The following is a 21,614-nucleotide window of genomic DNA, read 5'->3' on the forward strand; positions in this document are numbered from 1 at the left end:
GGTGGAATATATATGAGATGTTTACAACTTTGAACCTCCAAAATTTTAAGTTTATCCAATGATTCATCCAACATGGGAGAAAGATTCTCAATACTAGATGAATGGGTAAGACAGAGTTTTTCCAATGAAGGTAATTTAAGAAGTGGAATATATTTGAGATGTTCACAACAGTCGACCCTCAAACTTGTCAGTTTATCTAATGACTCGTCCAACATGGAAGAAAGACTCTCAATACTAGATAAATATGAAAGAGTGAGTATTTCCAATGAAGGTAATTTGAGAGGTGGAATATATATGAGATCAGAACACCAGTAGACTGTCAAAATTTTAAGTTTATCCAATGACTCATCCAACATGGGAGAAAGACTCTTAATTCTAGATGAATGGGTAAGACTGAGTTTTTCCAATGAAGGTAATTTGAGAGGTGGAATATATTTGAGAAAAAAACACCAGTCAACCCTCAAACTTGTAAGTTTATCCAATGACTCATCCAACAAGGGAGAAAGACTCTTAATGCAATGTAAGTCTGAAAGAGTAAGTTCCTCCAATGAAGCTAATTTGAGAGGTGGAATATATATGAGATGTTTAAAACTTTTGACCTCCAAAATTTTAAGTTTGTCCAATGATTCATCCAACATGGAAGAAAGACTCTCAATACTATATAAATAGGAAAGAGTGAGTATTTCCAATGAAGGTAATTTGAGAGGTGGAATATATATGAGATCAAAACACCGGTAGACCGTCAAAATTTTAAGTTTATCCAATGACTCGTCCAACATTGGAGAAAGACTCTTAATGCTATGTAATTCTGAAAGAGTGAGTTCTTCCAATGAAGCTAATTTGAGAGATGGAATAGTTTCGATCATTGGACAATCGAGGACACTCAAAATTTTAAGTTTATCCAATGCCTCATCCAACATGGGAGAAAGACTCTTAATACTAGATAAACTTGTAAGATTGAGTTTCTCCAATGAAGGTAATTTGAGAGGTGGAATAGTTTTGAGCTTTGAACAATATTCGACATTCAAAATTTGAAGTTTTCCCAGCATCCCAATGGAGTCATCAAATGTAATTAAATCATTACACAACATTCAGGGTGTGACGAGAGAGAAGTGAAGAGGAAATGGATATATAATGAGGAGAGATAAAAATGGTAAAGAGATAGAGAGAACATTCAGGGTTAAACTGACCACAATGTCATGCAAACTAAAAATCCAAATTAATTCAACTATTTCTAAATAAAACATAAAATCAAGCATGAGTAAAACATCAGCATGACATTTGCTCTAATAGGTTCATTGGTTTTCAGTTTCCATCACCAATAGAGATGGAAAAATATCATAACAAGTCCTAGTAGAAAATTTAATTTGTTACGCGATAAAATGGAAATCAAGATAATATTACCTAGAGAATCGTAAAAATAGTACTATTATATAATATATAATATATGACACAAAAAGCCTTGACATAAAAATCAATCCAATAATAGAAGGAAAACTTGTGTGCGAATAAAGATCGAATTAGTGTTACTGAAAATCTTACTATATATAATGAGGGACCAGAGCAATTCACTATAGCTGTGTGTATGGTGTTCTAATCCCTCTCGGAATGTCTGTTTACTTATCTTACAATCTCTTATCTCATTCAACAAAGACCCTTCACTCATCTTCTTTGGTCACATTGTTGAGAAGCCTTGACCAAACAGCGTCTAAATCCAACACATTCTTAACCCTGCAAATGTTACAGGTTTCATAAACTATAAGAATAAGAACATAAGGAGAATTAATAAATAACTACTTTTAAGTAAATGAGAGGATTTTGGCTCACAAGAACACTAAGTAATGTCATCAAACTGCTAAGTACTGCTATTCCATTATATCAAACATAAATTCAGAATTCTATGTTTTTTTTAGTCCAAAGAAGGCTGGAATTTCATGTTAAGCCTGACTCAAACTTTCGCATCACTAACGAGACTGATACTTTAAAAGCACAAATATTTATTCAGCGAAAAAAGTAAGAGACCCACCGGTACATAGTGTCTCCAGAAAGACACCACCGGTACATAGCTATCAAAAAGTAATAGTCATTTTCTGAAGATTAACATAAGAACCGAGCAACAACTGACTGCACAGGTGTGTGTGTCAAGAAACTATGAGTACAAGAGACAATTTTCAAATCAGGGCTTTCCGAACTATTGCAGCTACAGAATATGGAGGTGAGATCTTATGCACTGGTGTATTAATATCTTTTGGTTGAAAACACAATGACAATTATTCCTTTCTGGTTGCCTCTTTCTGCATTAAGAATACTCACAAAATCAAACAACAGTGTACATTCTCTCTACCGTGTGCTTCAATTTCTTGGTTGTCTAGGAAGTTTTTAGATGATGAACTCAAAGATAAGTTGTTCGGCAACGGTTCAATTTCATCTGAAGTTGATGAAAATTCTGTTGACAAGTTAAAGGGCTCTGGTAGCATGACCTGTGGAAGATCAGAAACCTTATCAACAATGAAAAGCGAAAAATAAAATTAAAGTAATGAAATCAATTCTTTTACAAAAATCAGTTACAAAAATGTAAGCTTAGCTAGTAGCCACAAATTCTCATATACTTTCTCTAATGTAAAGCTAGCCAACAAAATTTGTACTTTAATGATCTTTTCAAAATTTGTGACATCCAAGACAAACACTATGGCATGTTTGGATTACATTAGTTGAACTTATCTACTGGCATACATTTTATGACACTGTTTGGATTAGTTGAACTTATCTACCCAAGACAAATACTATGGCATGTTTGGATTTCATAGGCTTTTTTCAACTTATTTTTATAAGTTCTCCAATATAGTTTATAAAAAGGCAATTAAACGTTATTTTATCTTTTGTTACTAAAATAGGTTACGCAAGCTCATACATAAGCGCTTATTATGATAAGTGGTTTATCCTGTTACCATAAAGATGTGTATCCTCAAGAAGATAATTTTTATGATGCATGTGCATATGATAGAATTCTAAATTTAATAAACAGGTCTAACTCTTTAATATTAGCCACCAACAGAATTATCTAATTTCACTACAAGAGACTAGCTCTCTAAATGCACTGAAAAACTCAAATCTTCCGTAAACAGAAAGACTTAGATCTCTGTTTAATAGACATAATCACTAAGAATCATTGTACATTGTAATTATCAAAACTAGGAAAAAAATCAATATTTCTGCATGCAGATGCCAACTTGTCATTAAAAAACGTATAATTGTGAATTGGTGAATACATAAAAAGTCTATCGTAAAATTATGAAACATACTAACATCGTACAATATTACAGGAAGAAAAGTTTATGGCAATTTGGGTCAAATGAATGATATACTTACTTCATCCCGAGTGAACACAACGTTAGCATCATTCTCTGGGTTGATGAATCGAATATCCTTCATGTTACTTTTCTCTTTCAATACATGGATTCCACTATACATGAATGGGAACCCAAAGTCAACCTCTGCATGGTTCCACTTATTTTCTAAAAGTGCTTTTGTTGTTTTTGGATTTCCAAACTGTTAAATTTGAATTTCCAAATTCTATCATCTACCGAAGTTGTTACTAGGTTGAGTCACGACCAGGTCGCTCTCTTTAAGACGTTTCGTGGCACTACCCAAAGTTGTGCAAGGTAGACTATCAACCACGCCGCCTCCAGGATAAAACAAGCCCAGCTACAACTGTTCGATTAACTACTGCACTGTAGAAAAATCGTTCGAGAATTACACCCTCAAAATATGGCTCAATCGTTTGATCGAAGCCACTCGATACGGTACGTAACCACTCTATTCGAAACCGTTCAAATTAATATGGTATTATTACCATTCTATTATGGTGCTGAGACCACTCAAATATGGTGTTACCACCATTCTAACTTCTCCAAAACATGAATATGGCACTACGACCACTCAAATATGGTGATACCACCATTTCTCCTTAAAATTATTAAAATAATATATATACTGTTAAGATCATTCTTTAATATGATCTTAATAGTACTCTATATTCCGAAGAATCATATATTATCGAAGGGAATATGAACTTAAGACCAAGGGACTATGGTCTTAAGAACACTCTTAATACCGAAGGGACAGAAAGGAGTAGAAGCAGAAGAAACTTGTTAAAAAACAAGTCGGAGGGAGAAGAGAGGAAAAAACACAGGAAGCATCGACTGTGAATTTTCGGTGCAAAGAATCAAATGGGGCGAGCTCTCCTTTTATAGGGAGAGTTTGTAACAAAAAACGAGTGACTTGGGGATTAAGTCTGCTTAATCCTTAAGCAAACGCGTTTTGTTTCTTAATTGGATATATCCGGAAGTTTCTGGATATGCTTTTGGATCGGATCGGATCGTAACAAATTTATTTGTTACGCGTAGCGCTTACGGATAATGATTAAATTAATTAATTAATTAATTTAACATTTTCAAGTGACAAAAAAATATATATCAATTTTTTTTTAAGCGTTCACCCGTTCATAAAATTGGGTACCCCAAGGGCACACCCTTGGAGGTCACTTTTCCCATATATAAACACTTACTAGTTGGGGTGACCCTTCAATGTGGGACATTTTTAAGTCACACCCACACACTAGTTTTTTCATAGTGTTTTTCTTTCCAATTTTCTTCACTAGAATTAACTAGTGTTCCAACAATCCCCCACTTGACTTCAAAATGGTTTCGAGAAATAACGTAAAACGTTTCCATAAGATTTGCTAATATACAAAGGTGTCGCCAACAACTTGAACCTTAGCATAGTGGAAGGTATTCTGATTTAACAAGAGTTGCTTACAGCATTGAACTCTATCTCAGACATAGAATCCACACACAAACCTTTTCATAGGTGTATTCTAAAAGCCCGTGCGTTTTAAGGCCCTGCACGTGTATCCCGGTTTTAACGAATGCTCTAGGAATTCTGCCTCGAAATTCCATAGGACTGGCCTAAGTTCCACATTCGTATAGGTGAGTCTATCAAGGGTACTCCTGTAGCTGTGTACCCCACTCAACATAGAGTATAGATCTCATTGAGAGTTACTATTACCTCATCCTTCTTTCGCTGCAGGATCATGCTTTCTATATTCTTTCTCTCATAGCATGTTCTACCACTTCATGACTTGTTTTTACCCATTGAACCTATTTCTTGGGATCTCCAGTCATGTAGGTCGGGTTACCATCACTTGTGGGCTATAGGCATTAGTCCCATCCTACTGGATGTTTCTTGGACTTTCTCTCTATTAAGTCCTTTCGTCAAAGGATCAGCTAAGTTTTCATTCGTACGTACAAAATCAACTCTAACCGCTCCATTTAGAGATACATTCTCTAATCGTGCTATGTTTTCGCCTTATCTGTCGTCTCTTACCATTGTAATAACGATTCTTAATCTTTGCAATAGCCGCGGTACTATCGCAATGAATTAACACAGCCGGTAACGGTTTCTCCCATGAAGGGATTTCAGCTAGCAAGAATCTTAGCCAACTTGCTTCTTCACTAGTTTTCTCTAGTGTTCTCATTTCAGATTCATTCCATAGTGGACTGAGTCAATATCATTTGTTTTAACAAACAACTCCTCTAGTGATGCTCAATGTGCAAACACTAGTCGCTAAATATTCATCTGAAAGACGTTCTATTTTTATATCTTGTACCATTTAGGTTCAATATGTTACTCCTAGTGAAGTAATCTTAGAGTCATAGTCTTCTCATGACTCTTTCTATAGCATGGCAATGCTTTCCATCCGTCTACTAGTAAACTTGCACAAGAGTTTCACGACATCGACAATGTCGGATCTAATACATTCAGTGGCATACCTAAGTGCTGTCAATGATGCTCGTATATTCTGTTTTTCTAAATCCATCTCAAGTGTTCTTACACTTGGATCATAATATATGATTGCAAGTTTACGGTGAAATAATTACATTTCTTTAAGATATTCTCAACTTGTGAGATTTATCAAAAAAGTTATCTTTTCTGATCTAGTAATCTTGAAACCAAGAATTACTTCAATTTTTGTTTAGGTCTTTCTTATCAATGTTGTTGATAAACAATGATTTCACATCATTCATAACATGAATCTTTAAATCAAATATGAGCAAGTCGTCTTCATAGAGACATATGATCGTGCAAATATTATTTGTCACTTTCATTCAATTTATACTCATTCGATAACATTAGAATGTCAAATTTTTTCATGCCATTCCTCAGGAGTTTATTTTAGACCATTCAAATAATTATCTAACTTACAGACCTTGTTTTCTTGTCCATGAATTGCAAAATTTTTCAGGTTGTTCCATATAGACTTGTTCTTCTAGTTCACCATAAAAAGGCAACTTTCACATCCTTTTGGAGTACTATCGAGTTATAAACGGCGGCTAAAGGGACTAGTACTCTTATGGATATGATTTTAGTGACTGGTGAATGAATGTCGAAGAAGTCTATATTTTTCTCTTTGTCTAAAACCTTTGACTACAAGGAAAGCCTTGTATTCATAAACCGTACCATCAGGTTTTAGTTCCTTTTTTTCAAAAATCAAATACAACCGATTGGTTTTGCAACTATGAGACAAGTCAACCAAGTTTCATGTTTTGTTAGACTCTAGAAAATTCATTTCATCGTTTATTGCTTTTGCCATAATTCAGCATCCAATGAGGATATAACTTATTTAAGGCTTAATGAATCTTCTTCCAATGTATAAACCAAGTTCATACTCTTTAGCAATTTTAGCTTTCTTATCTCCTTGAGGTTCTATAACATCTTGTATGATGTTTTCATAACTATTTCTAATTACATGAATGTGATTAGATATAGTGCCCCCACTAGTTCTTAATTTTTAAAGGGAAATTTATTTTGCCCCCACTAATGTCGTGCTCCCATTAGAGCCCCCACTAGTGCCCCCACTATTCTTTAGTTAAAGGGGTAAATATTTACATAGAATTCGACATCTTTTAAATTCTATGATCACTTTAACATTTAGGTCATAAAACCTATATGTTTCGTTATTTATCGCATACCCGATGAATACACATTCATAGGCTCTACTAGTGAGTTCAACTCTCTTGGGGTCCAGGATCTTAATATAGTCCAGACAATCCCAAGTTCGAAAAATAAGACAAGTTGGATTGTCTTTTCTTCAAAAATTTCTCAATTAGAATTTTTGTTCTTAGACTTGGGTACTCTATAAATTTCAATTTTCGTTATAAAAAATTGAACATTCAAGCATATCAATTTTATTTTTCCAAAGTTCACAGTCATCAATAAATATGATAAAAATATTATTTTATCATTTCTATTTTATGTGTCATCAAATTAACACATATCATTATGTTTAGAGATTCATATCCTCTAAATTCTAATTTATATGAACTTTTGATTCATATATCTTGACTGCAATAAATAAAATTGTTTAATTATATAACTTTGGAATTAAGTCCAAGTTACTCAAGTTTTAATATTAAACGCTTGTTCGTGATCAATTTTGATATGTCAAATATTAAAATCACACAACTAATAACATAGAAGGAGAATTTAATTTTTAACATACCATCAAAGTGCAATCTTTTTCCACAAGAGTGCATGGTACACAAGTCTCTCTTTAAGTCTGAGTCAACTCAGTCTTATTCAATAGAAATCTGAAATTCAGATTCTTTCTTAAACATAAATAGAATTTCACAATTCCATTTATTTTCCTTATTGCATATTTACAAGTTTGGATTATGTAAAGCGATCGATGCATATGTTTATCAATTCTTGTTAAAGATTTGAAAACCAGTACGTGATATCAATGTTTAACAAAACACTTTTAGAATTCACCATAACAAAATAACAACCTTGCATTATTTTATTTTCCGCTCCAAACAATTTTTTTTATGTTTTGTAACAAACTAAACTTGTTTGGTTCTGTAACAAATAATTTGTTTTGTAACAAATTATTGTTTTCATCAAATAAATTTTTAGTAACTAATAATTTGTTTTTGTAACAAATTATTGTTTTCATCAAATAAATTTTTAGTAACTAATAATTTGTTTTGTAACAAATTATTGTTTTCATCAAATAAATTTTTAGTGTTGTTGATTGAAACAACAATCACTTCATCGTTTCATTCGAAAGATGTAAATCTATAGCTTGATTTATCCTTAATGTATTTAGGGACAACTTAACCTCAATAAGTAACTTCTCCGGTAGACATAGCATATCGAAACGTCTTAAAATTGTTGTTTTTGGATTTCCAAACTGTTAAATTTGAATTTCCAAATTCTATCATCTACCGAAGTTGTTACTAGGTTGAGTCACGACCAGGTCGCTCTCTTTAAGACGTTTCGTGGCACTACCCAAAGTTGTGCAAGGTAGACTATCAACCACGCCGCCTCCAGGATAAAACAAGCCCAGCTACAACTGTTCGATTAACTACTGCACTGTAGAAAAATCGTTCGAGAATTACACCCTCAAAATATGGCTCAATCGTTTGATCGAAGCCACTCGATACGGTACGTAACCACTCTATTCGAAACCGTTCAAATTAATATGGTATTATTACCATTCTATTATGGTGCTGAGACCACTCAAATATGGTGTTACCACCATTCTAACTTCTCCAAAACATGAATATGGCACTACGACCACTCAAATATGGTGATACCACCATTTCTCCTTAAAATTATTAAAATAATATATATATTGTTAAGATCATTCTTTAATATGATCTTAATAGTACTCTATATTCCGAAGAATCATATATTATCGAAGGGAATATGAACTTAAGACCAAGGGACTATGGTCTTAAGAACACTCTTAATACCGAAGGGACAGAAAGGAGTAGAAGCAGAAGAAACTTGTTAAAAAACAAGTCGGAGGGAGAAGAGAGGAAAAAACACAGGAAGCATCGACTGTGAATTTTCGGTGCAAAGAATCAAATGGGGCGAGCTCTCCTTTTATAGGGAGAGTTTGTAACAAAAAACGAGTGACTTGGGGATTAAGTCTGCTTAATCCTTAAGCAAACGCGTTTTGTTTCTTAATTGGATATATCCGGAAGTTTCTGGATATGCTTTTGGATCGGATCGGATCGTAACAAATTTATTTGTTACGCGTAGCGCTTACGGATAATGATTAAATTAATTAATTAATTAATTTAACATTTTCAAGTGACAAAAAAATATATATCAATTTTTTTTTAAGCGTTCACCCGTTCATAAAATTGGGTACCCCAAGGGCACACCCTTGGAGGTCACTTTTCCCATATATAAACACTTACTAGTTGGGGTGACCCTTCAATGTGGGACATTTTTAAGTCACACCCACACACTAGTTTTTTCATAGTGTTTTTCTTTCCAATTTTCTTCACTAGAATTAACTAGTGTTCCAACAGCTTTGTCCATATTATCATTGAAGTTTTCCACTTGCATATGCAAAAGATGCAAATGATATGTCCGTGGTCTGTTAACAGTCTTCCAACCAAGTGTATTGAAAAATGTAATTCCGTTGATGATTACTTTTACAGGATGGTAAGAATAACTCCATGTATGTGGAGAAACAACACAGAGAGCTATGGCTGGAAATTTGCCACAAAACCAAAAAGAAATTGACATTCCTGCCTCGTATTGGTGGTCGAACCACTCTGGAATCTTTGCCCGTGGCAAACGAAACCGAGTATTTCCAGCCTCATGTAATTTCTATTAGTCATAAATAATTAGTGTAAGTTTAACTATATCAAGAAGAATATAAAATGCATTACAAATAAAAACAAAATAAATCATAACCTGATTTAGTAATTTGCTTTTGCACGACGAAGACAATGACTTGCAGTTTAGTGCAGATAACTCTCTTAAGCATGGAGGAATCCCTTTAATTTCGTTAAGTTCCTCACAATCATCCAAGACAAGGTTCCATAAAAATTGACACTTTTCTATAGATTTAGGAATAATTGTGAGTTGATTGTTAGTTAGGTGTAATTCTTTCACATTGGCAAACAACATAAGAGTTTTTGACAATAATTCATCTGAAAGTTTAGCATTCCTGACACAAATATACTTTACATTTGAAGATTGCATTGATTTCACTTTTTTTTCGTTCATGATGGTAAGCTTAGGATCATTTCCATCTGATCGGTTATAATACTCACAGTCACATGGGTGAAATGTTGGAGGCTGAGTAAGATTCTGAAATGGAAACGGTGATTCTTTACCGGGAGTGACATCCAAGAGGAGTCCTGGAAAACTCTCGAGACTATAACAACATGAAATATTGAAATTTTCCAATGAAGTCAAACTAAGTTGTGGCATACTCCTAAGCATGATGCAGAATTCAATATTCACGAATTTAAGTTTATCCAACAACCCATCCCCCACACTTGAAAAACTCTCGAGCATAAAACAATTTGAAAGGTCAAGTTTTTCTAGCAAATCCAACTTAAGAGGAGGAATACTTCTGAGACTGTGACAATTTTTAACAAGCATGGTTTTAAGTTTTCCAAGAAACCCGTCCACCACAAGTGGAAAATTCTCAAGACTATAACAACATGAAAGGTCAAGTGTTTCTAGTGAATCCAACTTGAGAGGTGGAATACTCCTGAGACTGCGACATTTTGTAACAACCAGGTGTTATACCCTAATTTTGGACCTAAAAATACTAACTCAATTCATCTTATCTTGCATTTCAAGCCATTTGATATGTCTCTGATCAATTGCATCTTTATCTGCATTTTATTTCAATGTTATTTGCAAAATTTACATGCAAGGGTATTTTAGTCATTTCCTATGTCAAATTTCTCTCAGTCTTTCAAAACTTTGTTTGAGTCCTTTCAAATAGGTTGAATAAGTCTTTGTTTCATTCTATGTCAAAATCCAGTTCAAAATTTGCATTTGAAGTCATTTTGAGTCAGTTTTGCCCCTAGGGGCATTTTAGTCATTTCAAGTGTCAAGTCACTGCTTTAATCCTAAAAATTGTCTCTGAGTCTTTTAACTTTGTTTGTACAGACTCTTGCTTCATTTTCCTGTTAAAAATCCATTTTAAATTTGCATCTGAGTCATTTTTCAGTCGTTCTAGCCCTAGGGGCATTTTTGTCATTTCACACGAAACTTCGGCAGAGAGGTACTTTAAAGTACCTCATTTAGGCCATTTGTTCGTTTTAGTCCGTTTTGTCAATTTTAATCGTTTCACTTTACGTTATTTTCCAATTACCAATTTTAATTCATTTTATTTTATTTTTAAGTCCTAAATTTCTAAATTTGCATTTTAGTCCTTTTTTTTTTCCAAGTCATTAGTCCAGTACATGTGTCAGTCCCTCATTTGTCCAAGAGTTAGTTATGCCACATGTCATGTTCATATTGGTCCAGGCAGTTACACATCAGCTATAAAAGCTGACTCAATGGTCAAAGTCAAGCAGATCCATTCAACACATTACAACTCAGCACTAACAACTTTTTCTTTTCTCTCTCTCTTTCATTCAGATCAAAACCGTAAAAACCTTCAAGAACAAGATGAAGATTCATCTTCATCTTCAACCCTAACCGAACCAAAATCACCACAAAATCCTCCAAATCCTCTCAATTTCATATCAATTTTCATCAATTCAACCATAACAGATTCATTTCAGCAAGCATCTCATCGAAACAGGTTCCAAATTCGACAAATTTTAACAAAATTCGATTGAAAATTACGAAGGTTCCACAAAATTTGCAGAGGCTCTCAGAAGCATCATCATCATCGAGCAAGAATCGCACCAATTCTGCAATTCAAAGTGCGAATTCGTCACGAAGTGTGACAAACTCCAGCACCGATCACAGAGGCGCGTGTAGATCAGAGAAGAAGAGGAATTCGAAGCTTGGAGCGAACCAGAGAAGAAGAAAGATCGAATTCGAATCCAGTTGCAACACCGAATCCAGCAAAGTCTCAGAATCGCAGAATCAACACGAAGGATCGCAAGTTCAACAAACTCGCAACCTAACAAGAACAACACGCATCAGAAAAGCTCAGAAGTTCAAAGATCCAAACAAATCCAGAGGTAATTACTCATTTCATTTCCGTACACGTTTGATTAGATCTAGACGAATTCATAGTTGATTTCAAAGATCCGAGTGCAGAACTGAAGAGAGGAGGAGAAGAGAAGCATATTCCATAAAAAAATTTAAGAAAAAGAACCAGTTAAGCCTTCCGACGCGGTGGCGCCGCCGCCGGAAACCGGCCAGCCGCCGCGTCAGAACTTCTGTCTTCTCCTTCTCCGTCCAAGCATTTCTAGAGAGAAGGGAGAGTAAGTTTGTTTAGAGAGAGAAAAGAAACTCTCAAATGAGGGTTTGGGAAGAGAATCCCTTTATATACTCCCTGCTTGCTCCTACGCGCGCGCGTGCGCTATACTCCCCTACTCCCTCGCCTCTATAACCGTAGATCTTGCTGCTGGATTACGTGTGTGGTTCTGATTTAATCTCCTGATGTGTCTGTTTGCGTTATTAGCCGTTAGATCTAGGGTTTTGGCATCCTGGATCAATCCAACGCTCCTGATGTGCTTGGATGATCCAGGATCCATCAAAGACCATGGGCCTGGGTCTCTTTTTTGCTGGATTTTGTCTGTTTCTTCATTTTTTTGCTGTTTGCACCACGTTGCATGCTTTTTACACCTCTTGCATGTCAAAATTGCTTTAAGAAATTCCAAATAAGTTTCCATGAGTTCTTGATAACTTTCTTGATGTTTTTATAACATTTTTGCATAATAAAATTTGATAAAAATATGTGTAGCATTTTTCTTACTATTCTTGTTAAAATTGGTGATTTTCTTGCACATATTAAGTCTAAAAGTCCTTTAAAAATCCCTCAAAAATTCTAAAAATTTTCGTGTATGTTTCTTGTTATTTTTGTGACGTTTCTATGCATTTTGTTTACTGAAAATTTTGTTAAAAAATATTATCACATTTTCTTGCGTTATTTCTTGGTTTCATGTGAAAAAGTCTTATGAAAATTGTCTAATTCTACTTCAAGTTCTTGATAATTGTTGGTGATACATGTTACTTGAATTTTGTGCGTTTATTGCTACTGTTTGTATTTGGTTTTGACTGCATGTGTGGGAATTTTTCTTAATTGCTTCGTTTACAAGTCATGTTTGTAAATAAATAGTGTAAATATGCCTAAATTCATTCAAAATGCAAAGCTTATCATATTGCTTCGATTCTCCTTCTAAAACCTGAGTTTGTGCCTTTGGAAAATATGTTGAATTGTGAGAATTATAAGCCATATGATTCTTGCATTTTGTTTGTTTGAATTTTGGCTATATTTTGCACTGTTTTGGTTTTGTCTTGTGTTGATTTCTATTGCACTTGTTATGGTATCTTACCTGCTTTATCTTTACCATATTATATCTTGTGCTACTAACTCCTTTCATTTCATGTTCCATCATTTCATAAGCATCTTCATTTCATCCCATATTCATCTCTATTTCTTTCATGCAATTTAATTTGTACCAAAGTTAGAATGTAAACACTTAGGAGTTGTAATATTTTCCTTTATGCACTTTTAATTTTCTTGGCAAAGAGGCCATAGAATGTATCTAGGGTATGATGTAAAGGACAATGGACTCTAAAGATGTACACCGACACAAGCACCGACACATGCACACACATCACTATATAGCTAGAAATATGCATGTTTAGATGTATGTTTAGGATTGTATGTTTAGATGAATGCCTAGGACTTATACTTAGAAAAAACCAATTTTCCAAACAAATGTGAACAACTTCACTCAAATCTTTTCCAAATAAACCTTGGGATCCAACATCCCATTGTATTTTCTTTTCCATTTTCTTAATCAAACTTCAATGAACTCTAATCCCGCTTTGACCATATTTTGCAATTCACTAATTCAACCTCACTATTTCCTAATCTCATGCCCTCGAGGCCTCTTTCTATTCTTCAAAATCCATTTTCAAACTTAAAATCAACCAACCAAAACAAAAACATTTTTTGAGAGAGAACTACGGTGGATTTGATCCCTTAATCGGGTACGTAGGCAAGGAACAAAATTCCTTCAATTCAATTAAAATAAAAATTCAAACACATTCTTCTCCCCCCAATTCTTCACTTAGAATCCCCTTAGGTCTAACAACATCTTTCAAAATAGCATTTAAAAATAGAGCGCGCGCGTAGAAATTAAAGACGGTTCCTATAGGTTACTATAGTCGTTATGGGTGCCTAACACCTTCCCGTAGCGAAAACAACTCCCGGACCTCGATTCTCAAGGGTTTTGCTTACTTTTTCCCTTCCCAAGAAAAAATAAGATATCACCGGTTAAAAGGTTCAAATGTAATCTATGTTTGACACCCGAAAACCAAGATAAAACAGCTGGCGACTTCACTGGGGACATTCGAGAGTTACGCCTAGTCTTTATTTCCACGCTTGCGCTCTTTTTACTTGTTTCTTTTACTTGCTTTCCTATGTGAATAAATGTTTAATTTCTTGCAAACGTGTGGGGTGAGAATATCAAAAGTCCTGCACCCGGGTTGAGTGAACTTAGGATTTAGGAGGGATATAATCGACAATTCATTCCGGGGGTTGCCTCGTGTTTTGGATTATGCGATCAATCCCACATAGCTGAGGCATTTTGGGGGTGATGTTGTCGGCGCGTGTTGTCGCGTTTAGGCACTTTACTTCTAATTGTTCTATGACGCTATGAACCGTAGATAACCGAACCCATCCATGGCCATTTTTCTAGGACGTAGTGCGGAGGCTAAACCGAGTGTTGTCTCGAGTTTTAGTCGTCACGCGATGCTACACTCAAGTTAGACCTTCCGCGGATAATCATGGAACGAGTGTTGTCTCGTGGCACCATGAGATACGTCGGAGAGGTTGCAACTTGGGAACCTTTTTAGAACCCGGTTACTATTATCCTAAAGCCCTAGATTCACCGGACACCGTGTCCACCCGTGACTCCTCGACTTTGAACTTCAAACCCACCATGTTTTCTCCGAACTTGAACATAATCATGCATTCATGCATACATGCATAAACTTTTGTCATGCATTGTTATCGAAGGGCTTAGACAAGTTGAATTTGTAAACATTGTAGGGATGAAGATGACTAAGTCCTACAAGTTCAAGGAAGTGGATTTGGCTAGTTTGAGGGATTTGGCACTCAAGATTGAGGATCCGACTGGTTTCCGACGTCGTTACGGGGCTTTACTTCCTATTCTCCATACTAATGTGGATGAGAAGCTTGTGCACACTCTAGTGCAATTCTATGATCCGGGGTATCGGTGCTTCACTTTCCCAGACTTTCAGTTGGTGCCTACTCTAGAGGCTTATTCCTCCTTGATGGGTTTGTCTATTGCTAAGGAGATACCTTTCTCAGGACCTGAAAATCCTCCTCCTCCATTGGTTATTGCTAAAGATCTCTATCTCAAGACCACCGATGTCTCCAAGAATCTTGTCACTAAGGCACGCATCCGAGGGTTCACTTCAGAGTATCTTCTTGGGAAAGCCAACCTCAATACCACTTGTCAGGACACTCTCGAGGCTATTCTTGCACTCCTCATCTATGGGCTTATTCTCTTTCTGAATCTTGATGGCTTCGTGGACATGAATGCTATTATGATCTTCCACTCCAAGAATCCGGTTCCCACTTTGCTAGCTGACACATACCATGCTATTCACGATCGTTCCGACAAAGGTCGTGGATACATTTTTTGTTGTGTGCCTCTCCTCTATGGGTGGTTTATTTCGCACCTTCCGCAGTCTTTCCACGACAATCCGAGGAATTGGTCTATTTCACAGAGGATTATGGCTCTCACACCTAATGAAGTGGTTTGGCTCACTCCAGCTTCTAGGGTTAAGGAAATTATCTTTGGTGGTGGAAAGTTTCTTAATGTACCTCTTCTTGGTACCCGGGGTGGAATCAACTATAACCCGGAGCTTGCTTTGCGACAATTTGGTTTCCCGATGAAAGATAAGCCCATCAATCTTGCTACAGCTCCTTACTTCTTTCACTACTCTAGTGCTCCCACCGGAATTAGAGAAGATTTCATGCAAGCTTGGACCAAACTTCGGAAGAAAGAGGTGAAGCATATGGGTGTAAGGTCCGGTGTTGCTCATGAAGCCTATACACAGTGGGTGATAAATCAAGCTGAGGAGATTGGTATGCCTTACCCCCCTATGAGATATGTGTCTGCAACTGTTCCCACCATGCCTTTGCCTCTACTCCCACCTACCCAGGAGATGTATCAGGAGCATCTAGCTATGGAGAGTCGGGAGAAGCATCAGTGGAGGGCTAGATACTATGAGGCTGAGAACTTGATCATGACTTGGGATGGAAAGGATGAGCAGCAGACTCGTGAGGTCTTGACATTGAAGAAAGAGTTAGCTAAGGCTAAGAGAGAGATTGAGGAGAAAGATAGATTGCTTATGAGAGACTCCAAGAGGGCTAGGGGTGCCCGTGACTTCTATGCACGATACTGCAGCTATGAGTCTGAGTCTGAGGACGATGCTTCCACTTCCTATGCTTGAGGATTTCCATTTCCTGTTGTTATTTCCATTTGTTTATGTTGAAATTGTCTTGTAAAACTATATGTTGATTGTTTGTTTCCCGTTTATGTTAATTGTTGTTTAGTAATGTTTACGAGTTTATAATTTGTCTAAAACTCTTCGATAACACAAAAAAAAGAGTCTTTTTTGCATATGCATTAACACATTTCATGCATCATATGCATTCATTGGTCACAAAAAACTTCTCTCGTGCTCATTGCTTCCTGGTTTTGTCCGCCGCAGTCTGAAAAGTGGCTCGCGTTCGCAAAGTCTACCAACCAGATAGAATTCATCAAACAAGATTTCACAAGAGAAGGATGATGGCTAACTTTGAAGAAGAGAATGCTCAGCTCCGTGCCGAATTGGCCGCTATGAAAGAAGACTTGGCTAAGGCTCATGACGCTATGTCCGCTATGATGGCTTCACAAGAACAGCCAGCCACTTCTGTTCCAGTCACTACTGAGGTGATTCCCTCTATCCCACTATCTACTGTGGCTACTGATGCTCGTTTTGTTATGCCCAACGGCCGTCCTTATGGCCTCTCAGCTTACTATTCTCCTAATACTGCTGCTGGTGTCTCTGGTTCTGCTGGTCAAGGACAGATTCCTGTGTCTACTGCTATGCCTCAGGTAACCACTGTTGTTACCGACCCTATTGTGCACACTGTGCAACAGGTGATTGATGTTGACACTCCGCGTGGACAAGATCCCGCAATGGAAGCTATGAAGAGGCAGTTAAGGGAGTTGGCTGGAGAACTCCGTGAGGTCAAGGCTAGCCGGGGAAACAATAGTGCTCCTGCTAAAGCTCGTGATCTGTGCTTGGTATCCCGATTTGAGGTTCCGAAGAAATTCAAGGAGCCAGAATTTGACAAGTATAATGGGACTTCTTGCCCACACAACCATGTTATCCGGTATGTCCGAAAGATGGCTAACTACGCCGACAATGATGCACTAATGATCCACTACTTTCAGAGTAGCTTGACAGATGATGCAGCAGATTGGTACACTAGTCTGAGCAAAGATAACATCCATACCTTTGAGGAACTCGCTGCTGCTTTCGAAGGTCAATATGAGTTCAACACCCGTCTAAGGCCAAACAGGGACTCTCTCAAAGCCCTATCTCAGAAATCAGATGAAACATTCCGTGAATATGCTCAAAGGTGGAGAGGGGCAGCTGCCCGTGTTTCTCCTCGACTTGATGAGGAAGAGTTAACACAAACATTCCTGAAGACTCTGAAGAAGGAATATAAGGAGAGAATGATAGTCTCTGCTCCGAACAACTTCTCTGATATGGTTACAATGGGAACTCGGCTAGAAGAGGCTGTACGGGATGGTATTATTGTCCTTGAGAAGGGTGAATCTTCAAACAGTGCACCAAAGAAGTACGGTAACGGTCATCACAAGAGGAAAGAATCTGACGTAGGAATGGTGTCTGGTAACCCATCTGCAGCTGCTACACAATTACCTCTGCCCTATCACTACATGCAATACTCTCAACATCCTTTCTTCCCACCATTCTACCAGCAATATCCTCTACCGCCGGGTCAACCACCAATGCCCGTCAATGCCATTCCTCAACAAATACAACAACAGCCTCCTGCTCAACAGCAACGGCAGCAACAACAGGGTCCCCGACCCAAGCCTTCTTTTCCAACAATACCAATGCGGTATGGTGAGCTGCTCCCAACTCTACTAGCTAAGGGACACTGTGTTACTAGACCAGGCAAGCCTCCGCCTAATCCATTGCCTCCCAGGTTCCGTCAGGACCTAACATGTGAATTCCATCAGGGTGCTCAAGGCCATGATATCGAAGGTTGCTTTGCTCTGAAATATATTGTGAAAGATTTGATAGAAAAAGGACGATTGACTTTTGAGAATAGTGTTCCTCATGTCCTTGACAACCCGCTTCCAAACCATGCTGCTGTCAATATGATTGAGGCCTTTGAAAGGGTTCCCGTTCCTCAAGAGGATCCCATGTTGGATGTCCACAATGTCGTCACTCCTTTGGTACCATTACATGTCAAGCTATGCCAGGCTTCTCTGTTCAAACATGATCACGATTCTTGTTCAGAATGTCTGCAGAATCCTAGGGGCTGTTGTGTTGTGCAAAATGATATCCAGAGCCTGATGGATGACAAGTACTTGATTGCCAGTGATGTATGTGTGATTGTGCCAGTGTTCCATGACTCTCCTGTTGAAAGTGTATCTCAGGCAAAGAATGTTGAGCCTTTGGTGATCAGGCTACCTGGTCCGGTATCTTATACCTCTACCAAAGCAATTCCCTACAAATACAATGCAACCATGGTTGAAAACGGGGTGGAGGTGCCTCTGGTATCCCCAGCTACAGTTGACAATGTTGCCGGTGAAATTACAACTCTGAGAAGTGGAAAAGTCCGTCCACCCTTGTTTCAAAAGAAGATGGTGACACCTATTGCCACGGTAACTCCACCAGTTGCCCCTCCTGTTGACAAGAACACTGGCCCAGCAGGCCAATCTATTGAAGAGTCCAATCTGGATGAAATCCTGAGACTTATCAAGAAAAGTGACTATAAGATTGTTGACCAGCTGCTACAGACCCCATCAAAGATATCCATCTTGTCTCTAATCATTAGCTCAGAAGCTCACAGGAAGGTGTTAATGAAGATACTGGAGCAAGCTTATGTTGACCACGAAGTCTCTGTGGATCAATTTGACGGGATAGTAAGTAATATTACTGCCTGCAACAACTTGGGGTTTGGCGACGATGAGCTCCCCGAAGCAGGGAAACGCCACAACTTGGCTCTACATATCTCGGTGCACTGTGGGTCTGATATGATATCCAACGTATTGGTGGACACTGGATCGTCTCTGAATGTAATGCCTGAATCCACACTAAGGCAACTGAGCCATCATGGAATTTCTCTGAGGGGTAGCAGCTATCTGGTTAAAGCTTTTGATGGATCCCGCAAGGATGTTCTCGGGGAAGTGGACTTGCCAATTACCGTTGGTCCCGAGACATTTCAGATTACCTTCCAAGTCATGGATATCAATGCCTCTTACAGCTGTCTCCTCGGAAGACCGTGGATCCACGACGCTGGAGCAGTCACTTCCACTTTGCATCAGAAGCTCAAGTTCATGAGGAATGGTAAGATTGTCACTGTGCATGGTGAGGAGGCATATCTAGTTAGCCAGGTATCATCGTTCTCTTGTGTTGAAGCAGGGTCCGCTGAAGGGACGTCGTTTCAAGGATTGACTGTTGAGGGTGCAGAGCCCTGGAGGGCTGGTGCTAGCATGGCCTCACTGAAAGATGCCCAGAAGGCTGTTCAAGCAGGGCAAGCTGCTGGCTGGGGCAAGGTGATTCAGATCTTGGAAAACAAGCGTAAAGAGGGCCTTGGATTCTCCCCGACATCTGCTGTTTCAAAGGGAACTTTCTACAGTGCTGGGTACATCAATGCTATTACTGAAGATGTTGCTGGAGGTGGTTGCGTGCCTACCTTTGTTATACCAGGAGGCACTGTGAGAAATTGGGAAGCCATTGATGTCCCTTTAGTCATGCATGCTTCCATGTAATGTGTTTTGTTGCTCATGTTTTTTGTTTTCAAAATAACAATCCTTTCGCTCTGCCCAAGGCGAAAGTGATATCATTGTAAGGGCGTGTTTGTTTCGGCATTGCCGTTAATCAATAAAAAGTTGTCGTCTTTTTCACGACTCTTTGTTTTTTACTTTTTAGTGCCTTTTTCTTGGAAATAATGGTAATGCCAGAAAAAACCAAAACATCTGTATTTTTCTTATTAATTTCAAAAATCTGCATAGAAAAAACATTTTTCTAAAATCATCCCAATCATATTATGCAGATTGAACCATAATAAACCCGTTGAACACAGTGACCCTATGGTTCCTCCAAATTTTGAATTCCCTGTATATGGAGCTGAAGATGAGGATGATGATTATGAAGAGATACCGTATGAGATCACTCGACTGCTTGAGCAAGAAAGAAGAACCATTCGGCCTCACCAGGAAGAAATTGAGCTTATCAACCTGGGTACTGAAGAGAACAAGCGAGAGATTAAGATTGGTGCTGCACTTGAGCCAGAGGTGAAAAAGAAGATTATTCAGCTCCTCCATGATTATCCAGATGTCTTTGCATGGTCCTATGAAGATATGCCGGGTCTAGATCCCAAGATTGTGGAACATCGGATACCGACAAGACCTGAATGTCCTCCTGTCAAACAGAAATTGAGAAGGTCTCGTCCAGATATGGCTCTTAAGATCAAGGCTGAGGTGCAAAAGCAGATAGATGCGGGTTTCCTCATGACAGCCGAATATCCTGAATGGATTGCCAACATCGTACCAGTACCAAAGAAAGATGGGAAAGTTCGAATGTGTGTTGATTACAGAGATCTGAATAAAGCCAGTCCAAAAGATAACTTCCCATTGCCTCATATTGATGTGCTTGTTGACAGTACTGCTCAATCCAAAGTGTTCTCTTTCATGGATGGTTTCTCTGGCTATAACCAGATACGAATGTCTCCGGAAGATAGAGAAAAGACGTCCTTCATCACTCCGTGGGGAACATTCTGTTATAAAGTGATGCCGTTTGGCTTGATAAATGCTGGTGCTACCTATCAAAGGGGTATGACTACTCTGTTTCATGATATGATTCACAAGGAGATTGAAGTATATGTTGATGATATGATTGTGAAGTCAAGTGATGAAGAGCAGCATGTTGTGTATTTGAAAAAGATGTTTGAAAGATTGAGAAAGTACAAGCTGCGGTTGAATCCTAACAAGTGCACATTTGGTGTACGATCTGGAAAGTTGCTAGGCTTCATTGTCAGTCAAAGAGGCATTGAAGTTGATCCTGACAAAGTCCGAGCCATCAGAGAAATGCCAGCCCCTCAAACTGAGAAGCAAGTCAGAGGTTTCCTCGGACGTCTGAATTATATTTCAAGATTCATATCTCATATGACTACTACCTGTGGACCAATTTTCAAATTGCTCAGAAAGAATCAGCCTGTTGTATGGAATGATGAATGTCAGGAAGCTTTTGATAGCATTAAAGAATACCTGTTGGAACCACCTATCCTTGTCCCGCCAGTGGAAGGAAGGCCTTTGATTATG

The 21,614-nt window shown here is 37.8% G+C and overlaps 1 long non-coding RNA gene and 1 pseudogene across 2 annotated transcripts; both read right to left on the minus strand.

Moving 5' to 3' along the window:
- Positions 1-1,405: 1,405 nt before the first annotated feature.
- LOC146917736 (uncharacterized) lies at positions 1,406-2,057 on the minus strand. The gene is made up of 2 exons (XR_015013509.1): positions 2,027-2,057; positions 1,406-1,731 (listed from the first exon to the last, which is right to left on the minus strand). It is a non-coding gene; the product is annotated as an uncharacterized LOC146917736 (long non-coding RNA).
- A 1,152-nt stretch (positions 2,058-3,209) lies between these two features.
- Positions 3,210-10,704, minus strand: LOC146917737 (uncharacterized; annotated as a pseudogene). The gene is made up of 3 exons (XR_015013492.1): positions 9,775-10,704; positions 9,360-9,687; positions 3,210-3,524 (listed from the first exon to the last, which is right to left on the minus strand). The product of XR_015013492.1 is annotated as an uncharacterized LOC146917737 (transcript).
- Positions 10,705-21,614: the final 10,910 nt, after the last annotated feature.

Source organism: Medicago sativa, chromosome 6 (assembly GCF_051527215.1).
Source record: "Medicago sativa cultivar Bolivia chromosome 6, Bolivia_mono, whole genome shotgun sequence".
Taxonomy (NCBI): domain Eukaryota; kingdom Viridiplantae; phylum Streptophyta; class Magnoliopsida; order Fabales; family Fabaceae; genus Medicago; species Medicago sativa.